The sequence below is a fragment of the Arvicanthis niloticus genome, chromosome 1, assembly GCF_011762505.2.
Source record: "Arvicanthis niloticus isolate mArvNil1 chromosome 1, mArvNil1.pat.X, whole genome shotgun sequence".
In the NCBI taxonomy this organism is placed as follows: Eukaryota; Metazoa; Chordata; class Mammalia; order Rodentia; family Muridae; genus Arvicanthis; species Arvicanthis niloticus.
In genome coordinates, this window is record NC_047658.1 from 57,382,592 (window position 1) to 57,392,793 (window position 10,202).

At 37.4% G+C, this 10,202-nt stretch overlaps 1 pseudogene; it reads right to left on the reverse strand.

Annotated features, from left to right (window-relative positions):
- Nucleotides 1-4,802: 4,802 nt before the first annotated feature.
- On the reverse strand, nucleotides 4,803-5,779 carry LOC117724488 (large ribosomal subunit protein uL30-like; annotated as a pseudogene).
- Between the last annotated feature and the right edge of the window lie 4,423 nt (nucleotides 5,780-10,202).

The following is a 10,202-nucleotide window of genomic DNA, read 5'->3' on the forward strand; positions in this document are numbered from 1 at the left end:
ATATTTCTACCAATAACGTTAGGCAGTTCCTTTGAAAATATTTATGTAATTTCTTGCTCCAAATCATATATCATCTGAAAAGAATTAGTATAACCCAACAAATGCATTTTAACATATCATAATCATATTTGCTGTCATTGAATCTATTCCCAATGAGTGTTACAGCTTGTCTCCATTCCACTTTATTAACAACTATTTCCCTATGTATCTTACTTTGTTAAGTCCAAAGTTGGTGAGAATCTATATGCTAGTCTTCAACAAATTCAGCAATTTGAACCTCATTATAAAGAGCAATTCTAGAAGTGGTAGCAGTTATCAGTTACTGTGAGGATTCCCAGGACCACAGCAATTATCAATTTCATTGTCCATAAAATTCTTTTTAATATTTTTTAAGCAATCTTCTGTGCTAGCATCATTACAAAAGAGTCTTGCAATGGTCTGGACAACCTCATGAATATCCACATATTTGGTCTTGTTTTGAGAATATATAAACTTTCAAAACTAACATCTAAAGACATACTAGCATTGGCACAAGTATAAAGTGAACAGCATGCACAAGTGATGTTATAATTATTAGGGTGCCATTACACAGGTCCGTTTAATAACAGATAAGGTAACAGCATGCAAGTCATAAAGGTATGACTTTGATATAATTAAAGGATAAATTAAATTTGTCAGTATTAATGTTTAATTTTCTTTTATTATTAATTATTTTATTCATTTACATTTCAAGTGATACCCAATTTTCAATTTCTCCTCCAAAAAAACCCTCGTCTCTCTCTTTTGCCTTTATGAGGGTACTCCTCCACCCTCTTACCTACACCAGCCTCTTCACTCTAGCATCCTCCTCTGCTGGGGCATCAAGCCTCCTCAGGATCAAGGGCCTCCCCTCCTATTGATGTCAGATAAGGCCATTCTTTACTACATATATAGCTGGAGCCAAGATCCCTTTATGCACACTCTTTGGTTGGAAATTTAGTCCCTGGGAACTCTGGGTAGTCCAGTTAGTTGATTGTTCTTCCTATTTGGTTGCAATGCCCTTCAGCTCCTTCAGTCCTTCTCTTAGCTCTTCCATTGGAGTCCCTGGGCTAGGTCCAATAGTTAGCTGTGAATACCTGCACCTGTATTAGTCAGATGCTGGCAAAGCCTGTCAGGGACAGCCATACCAGGCTCCTGTCAGCAACTGCTTCTTGGCATCAACAAATAGTGGGATTTGGTTGCTGTAGATGGAATGGATCACTAGGTAGTATGGTCTCTGAATGGCCATTCCTTCAGTCTCTACTCCATTTTTGTTCCTCCATTTTTTTTTTTTTAGACAGGAGCCATTCTGGGTTAAAAATTTTTGGGTGGCTCCATTCCTCAACTGGAGACATTGCCTTTCTACTGAGGGTGGTCTCTACAGCTTATATCCCCATTGTTGGGTATTTTGGCTAACATCATCCCTGTTGGATCCTAGGAACTTCATGCTTCACTGGCATTTGGGACTTTCTAGTAGGTTAAGTCCAAATGGATTAAGGACCTCCATATAAAACAAGATACATTAAGTCTAATAGAAGAGAAAGTGGGGAAAAGCCTCGAATACATCACCACAGGGGAAAATGTCCTGAACAGAACACCAATGGCTCAGGCTCTAAGATCAACAATTGAAAAATGGGACCTCATAAAATGTTTCTGTAAGTCAAAGGACACTGTTAACTGGACAAATCAGCAACCTACAGGTTGGAAAAAGTTCTTTACCAACCCTACATCTGATGATTGACTAATATTCAAACTATACAAGGAACCCAAGAAGTTAGATTCCAGAGAGCCAAGTAGTCCTATTTTTAAAATGGGGTAGAGAGAGAGTTCTCAACTGAGAAATCTCGAATGGCTGAGAAGCACCTAAAGAAATATTCAACATCTTTGGTCATTAGTTGAATGCAAATCAAAATGTCCATGTGATTCTACCTCACTCCAATCAAAATGGCTAAGGTCAAAAAATCAAGTGACAGCAGATCCTTGTGAGGATGTGGAGAAGGAGGAACACTTGTTCCCATTGCCGATGGGATTGCAAGCTGGTAAAACCACTTTGGAAAACGATCTGGCAGTTCCTCAGAAAATTGGACATAGAACTACCTGAGAACCCAGCTATACCATTCCTGCGCATATATCTAAAAGACGTTCCAGCATACAACAAGGACACATGCTCCACTATGTTTGTAGCAGTCTTATTTATAATAGCCAGAAGCTGGAAACAGAAGCAGTGGGGGATGGAGAACTGGGAGTATCGACTTGAAATTTTAATTTGCTGCTTCAATTGGGTTAAAAGTATTTACCAATAAATTAGTCTCAAATAATTATCAAATTTTAATAGAGGTTCTGACATTCCAACTTCTTGTCATTCAAAGAGTCTAGAAGCAGAGACAACTTCACAGTTTTTTTTTTTAAACTGGACCATTGTCATCTCAAATTTGAGTCAGAATATAATCCTGAAGCAGAGCCATAAGGCCTCCAGTCAATAACCTCTACCTAAGTGATATTAACAAGCAGCTAGCATTCTTACCTATTTGCTATGAATGTATTCAATCAGGTTTCTTTTTAGTATTCCATAGTTTGTTCTCCTTATGTAGGAGGATCAGCTATCTGCTTCAAAGTCTTTCTTTGTTTATTTTTCTTGTTAAAACCATTCTATCCATGCAAGCCATGAAGACTTCCACAAGACAGCTCTTGCTCATGTCAAATTTTAATTAGTTTTGATGAAACCCACAGTTTTTCTTCCACAGTAGAAAAAAAAAATTGTGATAGCTTGAGCCCATCATAATGCCTTCCCTGCTTTCCATTCTGCTGTTAAGACTCCCTTGTAATAAGCAGGTGGATTTAACTCAGCCATTTTTCTATAATCCAATGAATTTCAGTAGCTGTGTTTACTGTTACTTTAGCACTTAAAACTTCTTTACTATATATTTATTTTAATTTAAGGATATTGTTGGCTAATGTTGTTTATTCTTGTGCCTGGAGCTAGACCCTGTATCTGCTTTTCTAACAGGAAAAGATGCCTTGGTCAGCTTATTGATCGGCATTCATTAGCCTAATGTTCATTTATTAGCATTTTCCACATCTATTATAGTTTTTGGTATATTTTGATTATTTTGAAATGAGGTATTACCTTTAGTAAGCAAGTGGCTACACTCTTTTTTTTCCCAATGGCCAACCTTCCCACAGGCAAACAATCATATTTTCTGAAAGTTAAAACCCTTAGCCAATGCTTAACCAATTACGGTTGTGTTACATGCACCAAACACAGTTTCATGGGAGCTTTTATTCATGTATCTAGGGAGGCACACTGAGATTCAATGGTCTTATCATTTTTGACATTCTTTATCTATATTTTCAAAAGCCAAACATTTAAATAACACCTTTCTTACATTTTTATTTGCTATGGCTCTTTGCCTTGTGAAGTTAATCTTTACAAAAGTCAGTGAAAACCTCACCACGACCTTGCTTAACTTCAGTAAATGATCTAGTCCTATTTCCTGGTTTCTCAAGTATTCTCCAAGCCATTAATGCCAATAAATAACATTGTTCTATAATGACATCATCAAGTTGTACCTGTTTGTGCCAGTCAGCAAACTGACCCTCACCTAAGAAACGATCCTATCTTATATTTATTCATTTAACTGATTATGTTGTTCTGTCTTCATTGATTTCTCCCTCTACCATTTAAGCCATTGCAATTGAAGACCAACTTCAAATATAGCCATCATTAAGTTCTTCCAGTTTTGCAGTATAATTCTATTCTGCATAGTTCAACTGTTTATTATCTGTCTTATATGCATTCCATATGCTGATATTTACTCCTTTAATTACCTCAGATCTGTTATATCTGTAGGTGTCCTATCAATCTGAACACAGCCTTGAGGATGTTGACTATTTGCTGGCATTTGTTGCTTTGTAACTAGAAACACTTGAGTAAGTGGTTGGTTTTTGTTTTTTTTTTTTTTTTTTTTGGTTTTTTTTTTTTTTTTTTTTTTTCAGACTTAGATGATTCCTCTAGGTTGTCATGAAGTATAGGCAAAGATCTATCATTAAACACTTGTCTTTTAATGAAAAGAGCTTTGCTTCATTTAATTCTTGTCAAAATACAAATCTCAGTGTCTTTGACCATGGCCAGGCATACTCAAAGTAAGACCTCCAGCTTTACTAGGAGTTCTCTTAGGAGAACTGTCTTAGGACCAGTTTGTGCAGCTGCAAGTTCTCACATAGCATCAAGGGCAGATAGATACTCCAGAGATACAAAATTTCTTCAAGCTTTAAACAGTCCCGAAACAATTTCTCAGCCTCTATTGATTAATCCGTATGTAGAAAATGCTTTGCTGAAACATTTCAATTAAAGCAAGACACAAGGACGTTACTATTCATTTCACTTAAAGCTATACATTTCACTACAAATTTATAAAGAAAAAATTTCAAAAACATGGATAAGTTATAGATTGGTTTGACATCTATATACTGAAGCTGACATTCTAACTGCTAAATTTAAGAGAACTTTGTCCTTTGAATAACTGATCCAAACAGTGCAAGTATCATTTTTAAGATAAGATGTCCTAGCTGATATATTGATTGAGTGGTGTGAATGGAGGCATTTTCCATTTGAATAAAATTAGAAACTGATAGTACAGTAGAGAAATGATTAAAGTCTAAAACTTTCTAACAGGTGATGCTTGTATCTCTCTCTCTCTCTCTCTCTCTCTCTCTCTCTTTCTCTTTTCTGTCAAATTTGCCAGATTAACTGACCAGATTACAAGAATACCACGGGCGGCACCTTAGTTCACCCGTCTAATAAGCCTGTTTATCTGGTCTTCCCTGTTGCCAGCATCTCCACCTTCTACAATGTGAGTTGTCTTTTTCTTCATTCCACCTCGTGGGGAAGATAATTTGAAAGGCCACAGGAAGTTATTTGCTTCCTTGAAGTGTTTCCCAACTGTATAGATCTCATGAATTAGATCCTCCATGCAGATGATGCCAAATTTACCAAGAGATTGAGCAGTCAAGGAATTATCTGTCAAGGCAATCCGCTTCTTACTGATTTTGCCGTAGCCCTGCTTGTAGATGAGCTCGTTGATGGACTACCGGTTGGGGTACCTCCATGCAATGTACGGTTCCACAATCCTCAGCATGTTAATTAAAGCTTGTTGAGCTTAACAAAGGTACCATTGAAGATCTGTGGAAGGGAAGGCGAAGAAGCTACAATACCTTGTGGACCATTGGGCTTACTCCATTGATACCTCAGATTCTGATGACAAATGCCAGTTTTGGTTCTGCAGGTACATAGAAGTTGCCAGCTTTCCTTGCCATCCTGGCCATGCAAATCTCAGTCCGGTACATCTGCCTGTACTTCTTGTCTCAGTGCTCTGCCTTCTCATAGATGAGCTTCCTTCTTGCCTTTCCAAGTGTCTTCAGGGCAAATGTCTTCCTCAGGCTCTTCTTCAACTCTGCGAAATTCCATAGCTTTTTTTTTTTTTTTTTTTGGCTTTTCGAGACAGGGTTTCTCTGTGTATCCCTGGCTGTCCTGGAGCTCACTCTGTAGACCAGGCTGGCCTCGAACTCAGAAACCCGCCTGCCTCTGCCTCCCAAGTGCTGGGATTAAAGGCATGCACCACCACCTCCAGCAGATTTTCTTAAGGGTTTCTGGCACAGCAGGAACCTTTTTCTTAAGAGTTTTTGGCACAGCAGGAACCTTTTTCTTAAGGGTTTCTGGCATACCAGCAACCTTCTTTTTCTTCTCTGAAACAGCCTCCATGGTTCCAGCTGGAAAAAGAGAGCACTTGTGTCTTTCTTACAAAGAGTAAAAATGAGAACCACAATATAGACTGGGGCCAGAATATCACTTATAATTCTCAAGTGTTCGGTAATTCTTTCATGTCCATGTGACATGTTCATGGTGAAGATAAGAGTGAGTCATAAAGTGTTTCATGATTATAGTAAAGAATTTCCTAGATCCTAAAACTCTTTACTTCAGAATTTAACTATAGCAGGACCATTTAGGAAAGTTAGCTTCCTAAGAGAACACTGTGACAGGAATAACAATTACTGAATTTATAATCAAGATGATACCTCTTTGGAGACATTTCTTTGTGAAACTGTTGAGGAAGATGTATCTATATTAGTATATAAGGTTTATAGGTCAAGTTGTTGGACATTACAGAACAGAGTAACATGATATTAATAATGTGATATAAATGAGGTCTCAAAAATTGTTAAGTGGTGTTGAAATTTAGATGGGATGGTATCTTACCCAGAAATTGCATACGAAAAGATATAAATAGAAATAAGCAATGCTTTGTTCTAGTCAACACTTTTAAGACTCTCTTATTCATTCCCTTTTTCAACAGTTCATCAAATTGTACTAGCAGGTTCTTTTTCAGCATTTGTTTGTTATGTCCTGAAACTTTTAGCATGGAAACTGAATGTGATAAACTTTATCATTTGTCCCTCTAAGATATACTCTTATTATTCACCCTTCTTACTTTATTCTGTCAAATGTTGTCTCTCAGAATTCCAGTCACAAGCACTGCATTTATATCATTTCTTAAAGGCATCGCTAAAGGAGATTTTCTATATTCTGCGATTTTCTTTGCAATCACCATGAAATATCTAATTCATGCACAGAGGATCCTGACTTCTCTTTTTTAATTTAGGGATATATAGCTGAAGAAGAGGCATAGTATTTTGTTTTACTGATCTATCTGCAATAACTTCATAACTGTTCTGCTGTGTAACTCTTACAGCTGATTGATAATTAAGAATGGAAACAAAATATCTGTGCATTATGAAAATTTTATGCTTTCCTTTCAAATTTAAATTTTTAAGTGCATAATAACACTTTATTAATAATAATGTTATGGTTTTTTTTCAATATTTGGAGGAAGATTTTGTTTTTCCATGATCAGCCATTTACAAAAGTAGATTTAGATTTGAGGCTTTGATAATTATATAGACTATCCAGGCACAACTTAGCAGAGTAGAATTGGAAAGCATTTGAATGGTCTTCTGGGTATTTGTTAAATGACCATGTAAGCTCCAGACAATTTGAATCACCAGTACCTCAGACAGCATTTGAAAAAAAAATAAATAGTAATGGAGTTAAGTTCCCTAGTGTAATATTCTTTGATATTTTGGCAAAATTGGTCCTGTAACTTTATAATAATTACTAGATATATGTTCTAAGAAGTTTGAAGTATTCAGTGAGCTGTATTGCTCAATTGGCTTCCATATCTAACATGTTCTGTAAGTCAAACCTGCTAATTCTTTCTTCATTCCCATGCCATGAATTCTTTGATTCAGTGAAGATGATTTTTTTTTTTTTTGGTTCTTTCCAATTAGATAAGCATTAACTTACGTAATTTCATTTTCTTTTATTTTTTAAAAATTGCGAGGATTTATTCTAACTTGGATACACAGTTCTTTTTTTAAATTTTTTTGGATATTTTATTTACATTTTAGATGCCATCCCCTTTCCCCATTTCCCCTCCCTAGAAAACCCCTATCCCATGCCCCCTTTTCCTTTTTGCTTTCATAAATTTTTTTAAAAATGTTAATTAAAGGCTTTCTAAGTTTGGTAATGCTCAATCAGAAGTGTAACCCAATACCCAACCTAGATATATCAACTATCTTTGACTGGTGGAGACACGTGAACATCTGCCTCCATGCCCCCCCCCCCTTTCTCTCTTTTTCTCTCTCACATCACCTAGCTTCTCCTCTCTTTCTTCTTCTCCTCTCCTTGCTCCTTCTCTTCCTCTTGGTAGTCCTCCCACCTTAGTTCCTCCTACATATCACCCTTCCTGTTAAAATAAAACTTTTCTCTCAAAATACAATTAGAGCATAATTATGCCTATTTGTACCAGTGAGGTACAAGATAGTCCTAATACCCAGTCCATCATTTTGTTGGCTAACCAGAACCTCTGTCATCTCTCTTAACTAAAACTCTTAGTTCTGAACCTGGCTTTTTTCTTGGCTTTAGAATGAATGTCAGCTGAAAACCATCCACTCAAATCTTTCCTCTCAAAGTAAATAGCCAGGATTGGCTATGAGACTGTATGTTTTCAACCCCATCAGAAATCAAGAATGACTGAGTTAACTGAAATTATGGGAAGCACAAAGCATAGCTTCTAAAACTTAGCCAATTTATAGATACCACTGAACACCTGGACAGTCCCTATACTACAAAACGTTGGAGGATCTGATCTTCAGCCTTCTGGCCCAGTATCATCTGACAGACCTTAATGATGCAGAATTATTAAGGGCTGATTACTCTGTCTAGGCAGATATAATCAGTCGACTATTCTGCAATTGTGTCCTTTTCTGGACAGTAATTTGTCTGTATATAGAAAGAGGCAATTCTTGCCTAGTGACTGTCTCACCACAACTGGAGTAACTCCAAATATGCTCAATTTCTTTTTAGAATCCAAGACAGGAAGCTGTCAGGATAAGACATGTCTCTAATCAAAATGAACATTAATATAGAAATGTTTATAACATCAATTCTGAGGGCTTCTGACATTTTGAAAACCAACTATCTATGTAAGGTAATCTGGACTGTTGTCTGTTAACTCCTTTGAGCTATTTCTAAATAAAATATAGAAAACACCCTAACAATAAACTCAAAGCCATGAATTTGCTATAGTCCTTTAACTCACAGGCTAACCATCTCAAATAAGTTAAACAGTTAAAGAAGGACTGGGTCTAAGCCTTGTATTCCTAAATGTGTTATACAGGCACAATGCCCATGAGAGTATCAATATTCATCTCACTTTTATATCAATAAGAAGCTTGTACCAATGAAAACCTTAAATTTGAAATCAAAGTAAATTTTGTACCATTTAAGAAGTTATAACTTCATCTTGATAATAATTATACAGATTTCTACCAATAGTTTATGGCTATGCAATAAGTCCTAGCTAATCCTCCCTGTTCCAACAAAAACCACTACTTTTCCCTAGAAAGACAGCCCAATATTAACCACCTTAGTCCCCAAGCCCAGGGAATAGGGGCACTGACTCTTCATTAACTTCTTCAAGCTGATTAAGGGCCTTGAGATATTAGAAGAGGGGTGGGGAGAAGAGTAAATTGATAAGCCTCTGATGCTGTGTCTTCACTGCATCCAGATGGAATTATAGGACATCAGAGGTTTGATCAGGTCTGCTCAGCTTGCTTGATGAGTAGATACACCAAGGCTGTGTATTCTGCAATATACAATTCTCAAAACAAGTTTTAGTATCAAGATAATTTTTTAAAGAGGGTTGACATTTTATTAAAGATGTTGGTTCTAACAACTTTTCTCTTTTTTCCCCTTTTTTATTGGATATAAAATTCACATTCTAAACTTTATCCCCACACCCCATTCCCCCCACCACCCAGGAACTTGTTATCCCATCCCCTCTGCCTGTGCTTCCATGAGGGTGTGATTTTCCTGTTTCTTTTTCTTTTTTTTCAATTGGGTATTATATTTACTTTTCAGATTTTATCCCCTTACCCCACTTCCTCTTACCACCCAGAAACCTCCTATCCCATCCCCCCTCCTCATGCTTCTATGAGGATGTGCCCCCACCTACCCCTTGCCCCTGCTACCCCTCCCCATCCTCACATCCCCCCACACTCTGTGTTCACTTTTCATTGGACCAAGAATCTCCTCTCCCACCTATGCCCGACAAAGCCATCCTCTCCTACATATACCACTGAAGTCATGGGTCCCTCCCTATGTGCTCCCAGCCTGGTTGTTTAGACCCTGGGGGGCTCTGGTTGGTTGGTATTGTTGCCCTCCTCATGGGGTCACAAACTCTTTCTACTTCTTCAGTTTTCTCTCTAACTTCTCCATTGAGAAACCCTTGATCATATCAGTGATTAGCTGTGAGCATTGTCCTCTGAATGTCTCAGTCTCTGACAGACCTCTAAGGAGACAGCTATATCATATTCTTGACAGCATGCACTTTCAGCCATTCACATCAGTGTCTAGCTTAGGTGACTGTGCATGGGATGGATACCCAGGTGGAATGGTCTCCAGATGGCCCCTCCTTCAGTTTCTGTCCTGTGTTTTGTTTCCATATTTGTTCCCTTGAGTATTTTTGTTACTAAGTAGAACTGAGGCATCCCCTCTCTTCCTTCTTCATGAGCTTCATGTGGTCTGTGAGTTGAGTCTTCACTATTCCAAGCTTTTGGGTTAACAT